The following is an 18,407-nucleotide window of genomic DNA, read 5'->3' on the forward strand; positions in this document are numbered from 1 at the left end:
ACTCCCAGCTTTACTTTTGTCAGTACCTCGCCTCCTACCTTCCAAACTTTACAGAAGCTCTCCTGCGACCCTTGCAGAACTAGCACTCCTGAAAGAAAGGATATTGCGGAGACATGGCTTAGCCACAGGCTGGGGGATGTTTCCAGAATGAGATTTTCACTCTGCAGCGGAGTGTGCGCTGATATGAAACTTCCTGGCAGATTAAAACTGTGTGCCCGACCGAGACTCGAACTCGGGACCTTTGCCTTTCACGGGCAAGTGCTCTACCAACTGAGCTACCGAAGCACGACTCACGCCCGGTACTCACAGCTTTACTTTTGTCAGTACCTCGCCTCCTACCTTCCAAACTTTACAGAAGCTCTCCTGCGACCCTTGCAGAACTAGCACTCCTGAAAGAAAGGATATTGCGGAGACATGGCTTAGCCACAGCCTGGGGGATGTTTCCAGAATGAGATCTAGATAATGAAATCTAGATAATTTGCAAACAGATTATGGTAAAAATTATAATAAAGAACTTTAAGAATTAATGAAAAAATTTAAGATTAATCATAATTCAGCTTTAATGAATTAAAAGCAGCTGTTGTAGAATGATTCAGTAGAACACTGAAAGAAAAAATGTGGAAGAAATTTGCTCTTCAAGGAAATTATAAATGGGTTGACTTAGTTTCTAAGTTATTAGATGAATACAACAAATGAAATATTCAATGATAAAAATGGCCCCTTAAAGATATAAGTAAAGAAACTGAAAAACATGTTATTGAAAACAGTTTATATGACAAACTTGCTACAGAGTGAATCTACACACAAAATTGGTTATAAAGTGAGAATAAGTAAGGTCACAGGATTTTTTGAAAAAGAATATATAGCAGATTGGTCAACAGAAATTTTCGAGATTGAAGATGATAATCATTCCAATCCAGTCACATATAAAATGAAAGATTTAAATGATTAGTAAATAAAACGAAATTTTTATGAACAAGAACTAATGAAAACGAATTTCTGAGCTGTTACACTAGTTGAGAAAGTTTTAAATAAGAAAGGTAGTAAAATTTATGTTAGATGATTGGGTTTTGATATACTACACGATACTTAGATATGTAAAAGTAACGCAATTTTTTAACAAGTAAATGAAAAAATTTCTTATATAGATAAATGGACTTCGTTATCGAAAATTTGATACTAAATATAATTTTGATTATGCTTATTGTTTCATGAAAGAGAATAGAGTACATTTTGATATTCAAAAAAGGTTACCCAAAACGGTTTAATATAGAAATTATTTCAGGACTTTAATTTCAATTAATTGGTGGATTTAGTGAATTTTATTTATTAGATAAGTATAAAATTTTTTATGAATGTTATTTGAAATTTTATTATGAAAAAAGTGTATGGAAATCAAGTTATATATTGTAATAACGTTTGCTAGATTATTTATATCTTCATACAGTTGTTGCTGTGAACAATTATGCAAAGTATTGAAATTATATCGATAACAATCATTTATTAAATTTTCTTTCATTCGCTATACAAATTTATTGAATGTGGTACATAATTAGTTCTTAAAACTTCTTCACAATTTATGTGTCTGTTTTCAGTAATTCATATTTCTACATTTTTAAATTGCACATAAATAACATAATATTCATCTACATCTACATCTACATGATTACTCTCCAATTCACATTTAAGTGCTTGGCAGAGGGTTCATCGAACCACAATCATACTATCCCTCTACCATTCCACTCCCGAACAGCACATGGGAAAAACGAAGACCTAAACCTTTCTGTTCGAGCTCTGATTTCTCTTATTTTATTTTGATGATCATTCCTACCTATGTAGGTAGGGCTCAACAAAATATTTTCGCATTCGGAAGAGAAAGTTGGTGACTGAAATTTTGTAAATAGATCTCGCCACGACAAAAAACGTCTTTGCTTTAATGACTTCCATCCCAACTCACGTATCGTATCGGCCACACTCTCTCCCCTATTACGTGATAATACAAAACGAGCTGCCCTTTTTTGCACCCTTTCGATGTCCTCCATCAATCCCACCTGGTAAGGAACCCACACCGCGCAGCAATATTCTAACAGAGGACAAACGAGTGTAGTGTAAGCTGTCTCTTTAGTGGACTTGTTGCATCTTCTAAGTGTCCTGCCAATGAAACGCAACCTTTTGCTCGTCTTCTCCACAATATTATCTGTGTGGTCTTTCCAACTGAAGTTGTTCATAATTTTTACACCCAGGTACTTAGTTGAATTGACAGCCTTGAGAATTGTACTATTTATCAAGTAATCAAATTCCAACGGATTTCTTTTGGAACTCATGTGGATCACTTCACACTTTTCGTTATTTAGTGTCAACTGCCATCTGCCACACCATACAGCAATCTTTTCTAAATCGCTTTGCAACTGATACTGGTCTTCGGATGACCTTATTAGACGGTAAATTACAGCATCATCTGCAAACAACCTAAGAGAACTGCTCAGATTGTCACCCAAAAAGGTGATTTATACAGATCAGGAACAGCAGAGGTCCCAGGACGCTTCCCTGGGGAACACCTGATATCACTTCAGTTTTACTCGATGATTTGCTGTCTATTACTACGAACTGTGACCTTCGTGACAGGAAATCACGAATCCAGTCGCACAACTGAGACGATACCCCATAGGCCCGCAGCTTGATTAGGAGTCGCTTGTGAGGAACGGTGTCAATAGCTTTCCGGAAATCTAGAAATACAGAATCAACTTGAGATCCCCTGTCGATAGTGACCATTACTTTGTGCGAATAAATAGCTAGCTGCATTGCACAAGAACGATGTTTTCTGAAACCATGCTAATTACATATCAATAGATTGTTCCCTTTGAGGTGATTCATAATGTTTGAATACAATATATGCTCCAAAACCCTACTGAAAACCAACGTCAATGATATAGGTCTGTAGTTCGATGGATTACTCCTACTACCCTTCTTAAACACTGGTGCGACCTGTACAATTTTCCAATCTGTAGGTACAGATCTATCGGTGAGCGAGCGGTTGTATATGATTGCTGAGTAGGGAGGTATTGTATCAGCGTAATCTGAAAGGAACCTAATTGGTATACAATCTGGACCTGAAGACTTGCCCGTATCAAGCGATCTGAGTTGCTTCGCAACCCCTAAGGTATCTACTTCTAAGAAACTCATGCTAGCAGCTGTTCCTGTTTCAAATTCTGGAATATTCGATTCGTCTTCAGTTAATGTGATGTAATCTTAAAATAATAGAAGTTGGTCTTAAATTTTCATCACTTAATTTGGGAACATCATGTGGAAATAAAGTGTCTATTTCTTCATTTGTTTTATTTATTACTTCTAAAGCAATATTAAATGTTTCTTCCAAATTATCTATTAATTTTGTATCCAATTTTCCTATTTCTTTTGAACATTTTATTTGATTTTTATAGACATCTACTATTTCTTTTCTAATCTTATGTGCACCATGTACACGAATTGTCGATAAAATTTCTTCATGAACCCAATCATTTTTATATCGTAATTAAAGGCAATAATCGACATTCATTAATAAAGTTTGTATGAGGGTGTAAGAGTAATGAATCGTTACCCTTCAAAACCTTATACTTTTATCGATATTTTTCTTTAACAAGATCTGATATGCTTTTCTTGTCTGAAACTCTAAAAGATTAGCAACATCTTTTGCGTTAACTGAAAGATTATTTCTTCATCAATAGATATTAAAACTGTTTTGTTATAAAATATAAGTTTATTATTCTTAGACCTACAAGTGACTTCATTTACATATATAAAAAATTAATTTATTTGTAGTTTTTTGACTCCAAGTAATTTTTTCTTTGTAACTGGAGAGGAAAATAAAATGATTTCCACAGTTTGCAATCAAGAAAGAGAAATTCATAAAGAAGTTTAAATAACTGGGTATAATTTGCCTTCAACATCACTCTGTAAAGATTGTAAAATAAAGAAACAATGAGAAATTCTTCATAATTGACAGATTAAAATTTTATTTCAATAAATGTTGAAAGGAAATTAAAAATTCTTCAAAATATATTCATAACTGTGATTATTCAGAAGATGAGTATTTGGCTTTAAAATATAAAAAAGATAAATAGAGTATCAAAAAGTTGAATGTTTTTGTGGAAAATTTGTTTGTAAATTTACCAAGACTAAAAAATACAATATCATGAAAGTAAATTGCGAAAGTACTTCATTTATTAATATTTTATTTAATCATCTGCGCAACTGTTTAGTTCTCTTAATAAATAATTTTCACTTTTTGTTATTCTATTTGGATTTAATTTAAAGAGCCTATATGGTAAAGAATTAATTCAGTTTTGCAACACAATACATTTATCATTATCAGAAAACAATACATTCAACTGTATACAATTCATGTTTAAATGATCTAATAAAACTAATATTTCTGTATTGTATTATTTTGTCAGTTAATCATTTTTTTAAATGATTGAAAGTAATTTTATTTTTCACAACTGATTTCTTAACTACTTTAAATTTTTTTTCTTTTTTATCGTGAACTGTATAAGCATACATTTTCGAACATAAGCTAATGTGTTCTAACATAATTTATCTATAATTTCCATGTGTCATTTTTCCTAAAACTTCCTTACTTACTTGCGGATGCTCATAAATATAATGTTTTGGATAACACCTTGTATCAAATCTGTTTATCATTGATTTCATTTTTCATATATGGTACATAAGAGAATCAGTGTCCATATAAGATAATCAATATTTTCGCCATATTTTTGTTTCTTATGACATTATAGTGAAAATCATACATTTTAATTTTTGAAATATCTGGAGAACACGTTTGAATATATATTGGTTTATTGAACATTATATTTTTTCTTCATATGAACTGCTACAAAATTTTCTGAAAATACAGTAGTATGTTCATTATTGGGTTTTGAAACACAAATAGAATATTTTCGTCAGTCTGTTAATATTTTAATATATTGTCTATTTTTCTTATTTCCCATAGTTTTCCGAAGTACTGAATTATTCATTAACTTCTAGAATCCGTTTTCAAAAGCATTAGTTGCCATTTTTCTCATTTCTGTATTAAAATCGATTTATTTCTTCAACCAATCTGATTGTTCAAATGACTTTATTTTATGAATTTTCTTTAATTTTAATCCAAGATTTAAACCTTGTTCACCATTTGCATAATGTAAATCATATTTTTCTTTGTTACTGAAAGCAGTTAATGTTCAAATGTGTGTGAAATCTTACAGGACTTAACTGCTTAACCTAAATTATCCTAAGGACAAACACACACACTCGAACCTCCATGGGACCAGCCGCACAGTCCATGACTGCAACACCTTAGACTGCATGGCTAATCCCATAATTTAATTCCTTCAGGTGCTAAAGGTGAATATTTACATAAACCATGTAATTTTATTGGATTTTCTGAATGAACTTCTAAAATAAAGCCGTATTTATAATCATCTGACATTTTAAGAATTTTTCTGCATTAAAACATTTTGTTAAACCAAAATGAAATTTTTAAGTGGTACAAGGTGAGACCTTGCCCAAGCATATAACTTATTTACGTCGAAATATGCAATACTATTTGTTTCTTTGTATCAAAGTTTTTCATGTATTTGTTATCTTATTTTGCATATCTTTTAAAACTCTGAGAGATTTCAGCTCGAATTCCATTTCCAAAGAATAAAATAGTATCTTAATCGTGTAATGAATCTAATTTAATTTTTGTCATTTTAATCATAGCATCCCATCATAATCCTGGAAATGTAAAATACCAAGATGGACCGAGCTTATAAGATTAAAAAATGTAGCTCTAAAATTTTGAAAAATATCTGCTAAAATTAAAACATCAGATCTGTTATGTAATTGCGTATATTCATTCAAATTTTTGTTACTTATTTTTTTCCAAACTGTTTTTTCTCTTTCATAAACTTCATCAGAAATATAATCTATATGAAATCTTGAATAAAACCACTCTTTTCTTGGTAATTTAGTTTCTTGTAATTTTTCACCGGAATCTGTACATTCATAAGGATAAATTGCTTTTTTAATTATTAAATATAATTTTTCATCAACAAAATATTTTTCTCTTCCTATAAATTGTTCTTTTGTAAGATTGGAAAATAATTTATCAATACTTAACCCATAATTTAAATGTATCTAAAAATCTTAAAGTTAATCCAAATTCAACATGTTTACTAAAGGAAATATATTTTAGTTAATTATGTGGAATTGCATCAGTAGCTTTATTCTCATTCTCTAATAAACAGATGAAGATTGTAATTTTTTAAATTATGTATGTAAACTGGAACAAAAGCATAATTTTTATGATTAAGATTACAATCTTCATGTGCAACTCCTCGATATTTTCTTGTTAAATGGCGTTAATCACTTACTTACTTTTCACCAAAAGTAAATTCTTTATTTCAAATAAGACAACTTCTTGAATTTTTATAGTTGATTACATCATTTTTGGTCAATTTCATATTTTGGTATATATTCTACCAGTTCTTCTTCATTATTCTGTTAACATGTCAACGAATTTTTTGCTGCATCATACCTGTGTAAGTCAGAGGATATTTATAATAATTTAATAAATAGAATATTAAATGTAACAACTAAGTGAAATTGGTAAACGTTTTTTTATATTTGTTAATGCAAGATTTTTCAGGATTTGGTGGACAAGTTTGAATTTGTATTAATAAACATTCAAAATCCACATAAATATCCAAAGGAACTTGTAACGAATTATTATACTTTTTAAATTAAATTTTTTGACCTTTAAAAGGCATATCTATTTTTACTTCTTTACAATCTTTACAATCGGCTTCATGAATGTCTAATTTTACTTGTGAATCAACATATATTAAATATGTATCAAAAAGATATATTTTCCCATAGTGTTCATTTGTTTGTGCACTAATTAATCTAGATGGGTTTTTTATTCAACAACAATGTGAATTATTTTCATTTTGAATTAAAAGAAGGATAACATGTTTTTCTTGTTTATTTTGTGTATGCTGAAGAGGATATACACTAATTTTTTTTCTTCATTGCTTTCATATGCATTACTTTTACATTAACTGAAATATTTGATTTCCTTTGAAATGTTGGAATATATGTTAACTGAACAGGAAGATTAATTTTTTCTCTTACAATAATTCATCCCATTCTAATCCAATAAATCTATATTTAATAACCCTTTCTGCGTCACATTGTATATGGTATAATGTTAACTTTATTGAGTAAAAAAGCAATTTTGATCTGTGTTTTCCACATTAACTACAGCTTTCTTTAGTTATTATTGGTAGATTGATACAAGAAAAACCCAAAATTGGATTGTGTCTATTAACATTTAATTCTAAACTATCTACAGAAAGTAAAGAACAACCATATTTTTTCTTTTGCCTTTCTTCCATTTCAGTAAGTAGTTTATTTGTTGATTTTTAATAATAACCTTCTAAATCAGTTGTTCTTAATAAATCTTGATTAGCTTTTATAAATTTAAATTCTTATATTTCATCTTGTCATTTAAAATTACAATGAAATTACATGTTACTGTAATTGACCATTTCTGAATTAAAATAGTCTTTAATTTAGTGATTTTTTTCTTCTTTAATTTGATTAAAAAGTTATAGTGGTTCCACAATATTATCATTATATTTATTCAATAAGTTATTATTCTTGATTTAAAAGCAGAACCTTTCCTAAAAATTTGTATAGGTTATTTGAAAGAATGTTCATCATCTAGAAAACTGAAACCTGGTAAATTTTTCTGATAACTTCTTATTTTAATTTCTTGATATTAATCTTTTAGAAGTTTTTAAAAATGGTTTTCATTGTCATTTTTATTAATATTTTTCTCAAATCTATTGATAAGAGTGATTAATACTTGTTTATTAAGATTAAAATAATTTTTTAAATTTTTCGTTTAACAGATTTTACAAAGATCACTTAAAGATTGTTTACTGAAATCTTTATCATTAGTAATTTTGCTTTCAGATTTTTTGATAAGATCGTTTAATTGACTTTTTCTTAGTTTAGAAATTTTTTTATATTTTTCTTTTTACAGATTTGATGAATTTCTTTTAAGTATTTCTTATTCAATTAGTTATTATTATCATCATTACTAATATTGCCAACCAGATTTACAACAAGATCAATTAATTTTTAATAATTAAGTCTTGAATAATACTTTAAATTTGCTATTTTAGCAGATGATCGAAGTTCTTTTAAAGTTTTATATTTTAGTTTTCTCTTCTTTATTTCTTTATTCATCTCTTTCCTATTAAAATAATCAATAAATTCAAACAGCTCTTTTCTAGTTATGTTTGAGTAGCATGCATTTCAACTGTGACAGCAGCAAGAACATAAGTTCCCCTCTCTTCTGTCATCATTGTTTCCTTCTGTTACTTTGCCCACTTTCATGTGACTCATTGAAGAGGCTGATAAATGACTGGGGAGATGATTGACGTATATTGGGGTATCTTGCCTAATACACCTTGCAAGAATGAACTGCATTCTTCTTGCACTTTCCATACACCATGAGCATGTCGGTTTTTCTGCTGTAGTAAATTCCATTGTCCACTCACCACCTACTACTTGGACTGTCACACACGAACTGACTCAAGCACTTAAGGAACACACAAGCACACTATAAGCAACCATAACAATATCAGACCTAGCAACTACGCAAGTTGAATGGCATAAACAAGTGTCGGTGTGGGAACTTTTCAAACACGATATCTCGTGAACAGCTCGCACTAGAATTCTGCAACAAACACCACTGGCATTCTAATTTAGAGTAGTTTTACTTTGTTAATATTAATAGGCATTGTTCTGTCTAAAAGGTGTATGTTTACACAAATAATGTGTTTATGGGCTAATGAAACGAGGCCCTGACTACCAACACAATCTGAGAAAACCGCACATCAATAGCACTTTTCATTTCCGCAATGTTTGCGGTGGAAGTCTTAAGTGATTCACCTTGTATATCGTAGAAAGTAGCGGTCCTATTACGCATCCTTTATAGCTATCGAACTAGTTACCGTTAAGAGCGATGTCTTGAGTCTTGTCTGTAAGGAAGTCTTGAACCCAGTCAAGAATTTAGTATGATGCGCGGTAAACTCTAAATGTTTTACTAAACAACAGTGTGTTACTGTATCGGATGCCTACCTAAAGTCAAGGAACAGGCCTGAGTCGTGTATCAGCTCTATCGATAGCGGTGTTTCCTCTATCGTATCGTATCTTTGACTTCGTCGTATACCAACGTGTGCTACGGCGTCTCACAAGAGCGCGCAACTTGTCCCGGCTGCATGATTTTAGAGTGCTGTCCGAGGAGGCTCTCTCTTTATTTTCCCTGGAGTTATTGTTTTGCAGCTGGTCTATGGAGACGACGGCGTTTGAGAGGATGTGATGCAGTCCAAAGACTCGGTCTAGTTGGAAACGGAGGCCAGCCGCATCTGAGGAACCGGCTGTTGGCGACTTCGTTCTCTGTACTGCCAGGGGGCTACAGAAGACAATCTAGTGAGAAGCCTCGTACAGCACATGCTTTTAGTTGCCTGTGTACCACAGCCAGAGACTTGTGTGCAGGCCTGAAGTTTAAATAAGTTTTATGTAACTTGCCCAGCTTCATTTGAATTCGTTGTGTTGGCCGTTGGCTGTGTTCTCATGAGATATACTGCTCTACCAGAGTGTTAAAAGGGGTTGTAAATCACTGACATAGCGTTGCTATAAAGTCTTGAACTACCAGTGATTAATCCTTATATTTATTGTTAAGCCGCGCCGCTATAAGGCTGTACTGACTTCATTGTTTTGGATGTATTACTGGTTATAAAAAATAAAAGAGATTGTTTCTTTGGTACAAATATTTTCTCGGTCTGGCACATCCGCTAACCTTCCAACGGCATCAAACTGAGTGCCAATGTCTACAGTGCTGTGGATCTCCTGGAAGAACATGGCAAGCTGTTTGCGGAATCGATATACATTTTCACAGAGGAGGTTTTCTAATACAAAAAACTTCATAATATGTGAATACGAAACATGCTCCATAATTCTACGACAAACTGTCGTAGCGATAAAGGCCTACAATCCACACCGGTTATAAAAGTAGATGTATGTGCACTCCTGGAAATTGAAATAAGAACACCGTGAATTCATTGTCCCAGGAAGGGGAAACTTTATTGACACATTCCTGGGGTCAGATACATCACATGATCACACTGACAGAACCATAGGTACATAGACACAGGCAACAGAGCATGCACAATGTCGGCACTAGTACAGTGTATATCCACCTTTCGCAGCAATGCAGGCTACTATTCTCCCATGGAGACGATCGTAGAGATGCTGGATGTAGTCCTGTGGAACGGCTTGCCATGCCATTTCCACCTGGCGCCTCAGTTGGACCAGCGTTCGTGCTGGACGTGCAGACCGTGTGAGACGACGCTTCATCCAGTCCCAAACATGCTCAATGGGGAACAGATCCGGAGATCTTGCTGGCCAGGGTAGTTGACTTACACCTTCTAGAGCACGTTGAGTGGCACGGGATACATGCGGACGTGCATTGTCCTGTTGGAACAGCAAGTTCCCTTGCCGGTCTAGGAATGGTAGAACGATGGGTTCGATGACGCTTTGGATGTACCGTGCACTATTCAGTGTCCCCTCGACGATCACCAGTGGTGTACGGCCAGTGTAGGAGATCGCTCCCCACACCATGATGCCGGGTGTTGGCCCTGTGTGCCTCGGTCGTATGCAGTCCTGATTGTGGCGCTCACCTGCACGGCGCCAAACACGCATACGACCATCATTGGCACCAAGGCAGAAGCGACTCTCATCGCTGAAGACGACACGTCTCCATTCGTCCCTCCATTCACGCCTGTCGCGACACCACTGGAGGCGGGCTGCACGATGTTGGGGCGTGAGCGGAAGACGGCCTAACGGTGTGCGGGACCGTAGCCCAGCTTCATGGAGACGGTTGCGAATGGTCCTCGCCGATACCCCAGGAGCAACAGTGTCCCTAATTTGCTGGGAAGTGGCGGTGCGGTCCCCTACGGCACTGCGTAGGATCCTACGGTCTTGGCGTGCATCCGTGCGTCGCTGCGGTCCGGTCCCAGGTCGACGGGCACGTGCACCTTCCGCCGACCACTGGCGACAACATCGATGTACTGTGGAGACCTCACGCCCCACGTGTTGAGCAATTCGGCGGTACGTCCACCCGGCCTCCCGCATGCCCACTATACGCCCTCGCTCAAAGTCCGTCAACTGCACATACGGTTCACGTCCACGCTGTCGCGGCATGCTACCAGTGTTAAAGACTGCGATGGAGCTCCGTATGCCACGGCAAACTGGCTGACACTGACGGCGGCGGTGCACAAATGCTGCGCAGCTAGCGCCATTCGACGGCCAACACCGCGGTTCCTGGTGTGTCCGCTGTGCCGTGCGTGTGATCATTGCTTGTACAGCCCTCTCGCAGTGTCCGGAGCAAGTATGGTGGGTCTGACACACCGGTGTCAATGTGTTCTTTTTTCCATTTCCAGGAGTGTATATATGTACGCATTTTCCACATCTCCTCCTAAACCACTGGACCGATTTCAACCGACCTTTGTACGCATATCACTTACTGCCTGAAAAGAATTGCTGTGCAGGTAAGAATCACCTATCTGTCAGAGGGGTGGAGGTGGGGATCAAAAAAAGTAAAACTGCTGAATGAAGCATAAAGTTTTAATTTATTACCTCTTTGATACTAACTGTATTAGAACATATTTTTCAGACAGTATTCCCAAACACCACTGAATGCACCAGCAAAATTATATAATTGCGTGAACACAGTTCAGGAGATATGATGTCATAAACACTGAGATGAGTGGAAAAGTACCGCATCATAAATGACCTTTCAGTTTATTACTTGTTTACTACTTACTTTATTCACAATACATTTCGCAGTCACTAGATACCTGTACTACTGGACGCACCTGAAAATTATATTACTGTACAAGACATACACTTTTAAGCCAAAACATTATGACCCAGCCCACTGCGACACTGGATGCCACCTGGTGGCGTTGCAGGCATCTGACGCGGTAACATTCATGTAAACGGAGCAGACACGGACGGGGAATCACCCCAGGGAAGATATGGGCTGCAAACGGGGAAATTTGTTGAGATAAGCGACTTTGACAAAGGAAAGATTAATATTCCGCAGAGCCTGTGAACGAGTATCTCGAAAAAGCCAAAGCTGGTCGAATGTTCACGTGCTTGTTTCGTGAGCATCTACAGTAAGAGGTAGAAAGACAGTGAAATTACCACTAGGCGCTAAATGGTTGGACGTCCATGACTCTTCACAGTACGTGTGGTTCGGAGGCTTATCAGCTCAGTAAATTAGGATAGATGGTGACCTGTGGCATCTCTGCATAGAGTAGCATGGAGAGCTGCATCAAACCAGTCTCAGGACTGAAGACCACAACAGCAACAACATATGTAGCAAAGGCGTGGGGCTGGGCCTGGGGGTGAGAAAAGCAGTATAGCCCACGATTCGCGAATACCGATACTCTCTCCATCCAGGACCTGAGAATGAGAGCACTAATTAATTGCAACAAACATTGTACATAATTACAGATCTGTATGAAACTTTTTCTCACTGAAAACCCCCACGAAACGATCAAAGGGGAAACGATTCACTTACTAAATTTTCCCTGTTCATGTAGAAAACTTCCACATGAAGCAGGACTTTTAATTTTTGTTATTTCTTTACTACTAACAATATGGCCGGCCGGAGTGGCCGAGCGGTTAAAGGCGCTACAGTCTGGAACCGCGCGACTGCTACGGTCGCAGGTTCGAATCCTGCCTCGGGCATGGAGGTGTGTGATGTCCTTAGGTTAGTTAGGTTTAAGTAGTTCTAAGTTCTAGGGGACTTATGACCACAGCAGTTGAGTCCCATAGTGCTCAGAGCCACTACTAACAATGTATGAAACACATTTTGAGACTGTATTATCATATATCACTGAACGTACCAGCAAAGTTATATCACTGTACGAGACATAGTTCGGAAGATATGACGTCGCAAACACTAAGATACGGAAAAGCCGTCGTATCATGCTAGATGTTTAAATTTATTACTTTTGTGATAGTAAATGCAGTCCAAATACATTTCGCGGACAGTACCACATGTGCCGACGAATGTACCTACAAAAGTATATTGTTGTACAAGACATGGTTTAGGAGAAATGACTTCAAGTACTGAGACACGTGAAAGTCTGCCGCGTCATGCATGACGTTTTAACCTATTGCTTCTTTACCACTAAGTCTATTTACAAAGCATTTCGCAAACAGTTGACGCATGTACCACTGGATGTACATCCGAAATTGTACCATCGTACGACACACAGTTCTGGAGATACGACTCGTGAAAATTGAACTGCAGGGCAAAATTCGCTAAAGATACAGATTAAACACGATACATATATCTGTGAAATGCACGTGACATCTGCGTATGCAGTGGCCGGTCTTGTGTGGCAGTTGAAGTTAGCAAAACGAAAGCCGAAGTTTTACATTTCACGTTCAAGAAGTCGTTCACGCAAGAGAAACGTACGAACACACCGTCATTCGACCATCGGATAGACTCCCATATGGACGACATGTTAATAAGCACACCAGGCGCAAAGAGAAACAGCTGAAAGTTTTGAAAACAAATAAATCACCAGGTCCGGATGGAATGCCAGTTCCATTTTACACAGAGTACTGTACGGTATTGACCCCGTACCTAGCTAGCATTCATCGTGACTTTCTCGCCCAGCACAAAGTCTTAAGCCACTGGAAAAAAGCGCAGGCGACTCCAGTATATAAGAAGGATAAAAGAACGCACCCGCAGAATTACAGAACAATATCCCTAACTTCTGTTTGCTGCAGAGTCCTTAAACATATTCTCAGTCTGAATGCAATAAACTTTCTGGAGACTGAGAAGCTTATGTCCACGAATCTGCATTGTTTTAGGAAGCACCACTCGTGCTAAACTCAGCTTTCCATTTCCTCACATGATATACTGAGAACTACAGATGTAGGACCATAGGCAGATTCCATATGTGTAGATTTCCGGAAAGCATTTGACACGGTGCCCCATTGCAAGCTGTTAACGAAGATACGAGCATATGGAATAAGTTCACAGACATGTGAGCGGCTCGAAGACTTCTTAAATAATAGAATCCAATAAGTTGTCCTCGACGGCGAGTGTTCGTCAAAGAGAAGGGTTTCGTCAGGAGTGCCTCAGAGAAGTGTGGTAGGACCGCTGTTGTTCTCTTTATAGATAAAGGATTTGGCTGACAGGGTGGGCAGCAATCTGCGTTTGTTTGCTGATGATGCCGTGGTGTACGGTAAGGTGTCGAAGTTGAGTGACTGTGGGAAGGTACAGGCCGACTTAGATAAAATTTCTAGTTGGTGTGATGAATGGCAGCTATCCATAAATGTGGATGAGTAGGAAATGTTTGGTGTTGTGTACATAGTTCCGCGTAGTCGGCGCGTACACGACTTTCCCAATAGAGCGCGCCTCCCTAAGCACAACAGCGCAGGCGCAGTGCTCGTCCGTCTCCGCACTACGAGATGGCGCTGTCTTCGAGATGGACCAAATTCTGCTTCCGCCGATCCGCGTATTAATATGTAACGCAGCCAATGAGATTGCTGCTAACGTAGAACCTTTTCTCCTCGCGGATCACACTCGCGCATTGATACCTGAACGCTCGAGGTATTATAACGAGTCTATAGACCTCCGATTAGTCAGTTTGCATTAGTCTGCATTAGTCTGCATTTGTCTGTACCAGTCTATAGTCAAGTTTCAGTCAGCGCCTAATAAGATTATCATATTCCTGTACATAGCCATGAAGATAAATGAACAGACACTTTGTCAAGTATCAGAGATATGTGAGAATAAGATTAACGTACCAAGACCACAGGAACTTCAGACTGTCAATTGTAAACAGCATCCAGAATCAAGTTACGTAATATCTACTTTTTTTATTATTTTAACACATGTGTGTGAAAATTAATCAAGTTCTGTTTAAAGTTGGTCACCGTCAATCTGCTACTCTAAGCGTGCAAGTGGCATTTCTACCGTCTGACCTAACGGCAGAAGATAAACACGCCACGATAAGACCACGAGACATATTGCTGACACTCACCTACTTCGTTAGAGCGACAAGTCAAATAATCTGATGGTGTGTGTACCAAGGTATTACAGTACGCACACCACATTTGGATACTAGTGTCTTGCTTGACACAGTAATGCGTTTAAATATGTGGGAGTAACGTTGCAAAGCGATATGAGATGGAATGAGCATGTGAGAACTGTGAGAGGAAAAACGATAATCGACTTCGGTTTATTGGGAGTATTTTAGGAAAGAGTGGTTCACTTGTCAACGAGACCGCTTACAGGACGCTGGTGCGACCTATTCTTGAGTACTGCTTGAGTGTTTGGGATCCGTACCAGGTCGGATTGAAGAAGAACATCGAAGCAGTTCAGGGGCGGGCTGCTAGATTCGTTACCAGTAGGTTCGAACAACACGCAAGTGTTATGGAGATGCTACGGGAACTCAAATGGGAATCCCTGGATGGAAGGCTACGTTCTTTTCGAGAAACACTGTTGAGAAAATTAGGAGAACAGACATTTGAAGCTGACTGCCGAACGACACTCCTCCTGCCAACGTATGCCGCGCATAAGGACCACGAAGATAAGATGCGGGAAATAAGGGCTCACACGGAGGCATGTGGACAGTCGTTTTTCCCTCGCTCTATTTGCGAGTGAAAAAAGAAGGGAACTCCCAAGTAGTGGTACAGAGCACCCCCCACCACGGGCCGTACGGTGGCTTGGGGAGTATCTATGTAGATGTAGATGAATGCTGGCAAAGCCACAGGTGAAAAGCTCATCCGAAACCCACGGATCGATTTCAACTAATAGTTGAACACGTGTATCGTGTTCTGTGTATAGAACCCGGGAGTTAGAAACGACGGAGGGGCTTCGTCCCACGGTAGCCCAGAGTGGTTCACAACCCAACGACAGGCCACAGCAATCCACCCACCCTACCGCCGCCCCACATCGAACCCAGGGTTATTGTGCGGTTCGGCCCCCGTGGACCCTTCCTGGGAATGTCTCATACCAGACGATTGTAACCCCAAATCTTTGCGCGGTAGAGTAATTATGGTGTACACATACGAGAAGACAGTGTTTGGGCAGCCATCACCGACATAGTGTAACGGAAGCGGAATAAGGGGAACCAGCCCGCATTCGCCGAGGCAGGTGGAAAACCGCCTTAAAAATCATCCACAGGCTGGCCGGCACACCGGACCTCGACACTAATCCGCTGGACGGATTCTTGCCGGGGACCGGCACGCCTTCCCGCTCGGGAAGAAGCGTCTTAGACCGCGCGTCTAGCCAGGCGGGCTTTGTACACATATTAATTTCTAGCTGGAAAGAAGTGCTGTGGGGATAAGAACCAACAACTTCCTATGTGGTAGGGGAGGTATCTTGGAGAGAAAAGGGGGTAGGAGGAGGATGAGGACAGAGGAGGAGCTAGGAGGAGACTGACGTACATAGTGTGGAGGACTAGACGAGAGAGAGGGGGGAGAGGAAAATGAACAGGGAGAGGGGATAGGAGAAGATCAGTAGAGAAAAAGGGGAGGAAGAGACAGGAAGAGGAGGAAATAGACAGAGGAAGGGAAGAGGTGGGGATGGACAGAGAGGGAATGGAGGAGATCGACAGAGACGTGGTGTTGAAAACAACTAATGGAAGATTGGAATAAATACCTACACGACAACGCCGGGAACTAAGGTGGTATAATATAAATGGAACCATATGATCGTGAGGAATAATTGTACAGCAGACCCCATCTGGGATTGTTCGCCCGTCTGGGGCAAATCTTTCTATTTGGCGCCGGCCGAGGTGGCCGAGCGGTTCTAGGCGCTTCAGTCTGGAACCGCGTGACCGCTACTGTCGAAGGTTCGAATCCTGCCTCGGGCATGGATGTGTGTGATGTCCTTAGGTTAGTTAGGTTTAATTAGTTCTAAGTTCTAGGCGACTGATGACCTCAGAAGTTAAGTAGCATAGTGCTCAGAGCCATTTGAATCATTTTTTTCTATTTGACCCCACTTCGTCGACTAGCTCGTCGGTGAACGTTAGATAAAACGATTAGGACAACACAAACACCCAGTACTCGAACGAAGAAAATCTCCGCGCCAGCCGCAATCCAAAGGCAGCAACGCAGCTCACTGCACTAGCAGCTGCCTCCTAGAGACTTTTCCAAGAATAGCACTGAGCGGCGCAGCTTCCACTTGCAACAGCTAAATTACACCTTGTACCAGGTGGTTACGAATAAAGCGCAGCGACTCGCAGATATAGAGCGTGGGCTGTAATTATCGCGTGGCAGCAAACCTTGGTAGATATTCTAACGTATTTGCGTGCAACCGATTTATGTTGGAAAAAATTAGTTCCAGTTTTGGCCACCAGGTGCAAATCTTTGCGCCGTACAGTATCTCATCGACGTCTATATGTCTCCAGTGCTCATACTGAACAAACTGTGTAAGCGGCGGCCAATAAAAACGTCAAAATTACGCCTTTCTTACTTGTCTGACATTTTTTGCCCATGTCCCGTTCCTAATCCGTGTCATGGAAACATTTCTATAGGTTTTCTTGCATTCACGTACCTGGTGACCAAAATTGGAAGTAAATTTTCTTCCAGTCGAAACGGGTTCCACATTAACGCATTAGAGTATCTACCAAGTTTCGCTGCCACACGATAATTACAGCCCACACTGGGCCTCTGTGAGTAGCTGTACATAAATTATAGTCATCTGGTATTTCACGACCGTCAAGACACGAAATTACTGCGTACTTTACCATAGTGTGTTACAGCCTTACGGTACGAAATTTGTGAGGCAAGTCTGCGCTTTAATAGATGCAATCTCGTACGACTAGCTACCATAAAACGGCAGTTCAGACTCTATTATTTCCAAACCAAATGGTTCTCGTTGAGAAGTGATTGGTCGGAATCACTATGTGAGTGGAAGCTTCGTGCGACCAGTAAAGGTGAATGACTAGAATGGTCCAAAACCTTTCCGTCGTGGAATGATTACACGTTGCTCAGGCACAGAGTGCGTGCCACACCAGGATAGACAAGACGTGGGTAGACTTAGGGAATGTTTAACGTTCATTTTCAAACAATGGGATATTCCTGTGCTGGCTACAGCCGTACTCCCTCAGCCAGCAGTTTTTGCTGAAACTCTTCGAATAACAGCCACACTTGTAAGACGTCCATGACTAAGGAATTTATTGCTAGTGCACTCGAGCAGATGTAACTTCTATGGATTGCTCACGCGCTGCCTGCGATATGTAAGCTACAATAGA

The 18,407-nt window shown here is 38.7% G+C and overlaps 1 non-coding gene across 1 annotated transcript; it reads right to left on the reverse strand.

The window, feature by feature from the left end:
- Positions 1-211: 211 nt before the first annotated feature.
- On the reverse strand, positions 212-286 carry Trnas-uga. Its single transcript has one exon. It is a non-coding gene; the product is annotated as a tRNA-Ser (tRNA).
- Positions 287-18,407: the final 18,121 nt, after the last annotated feature.

Source organism: Schistocerca piceifrons, chromosome 6, assembly GCF_021461385.2.
Source record: "Schistocerca piceifrons isolate TAMUIC-IGC-003096 chromosome 6, iqSchPice1.1, whole genome shotgun sequence".
In the NCBI taxonomy this organism is placed as follows: Eukaryota; Metazoa; Arthropoda; class Insecta; order Orthoptera; family Acrididae; genus Schistocerca; species Schistocerca piceifrons.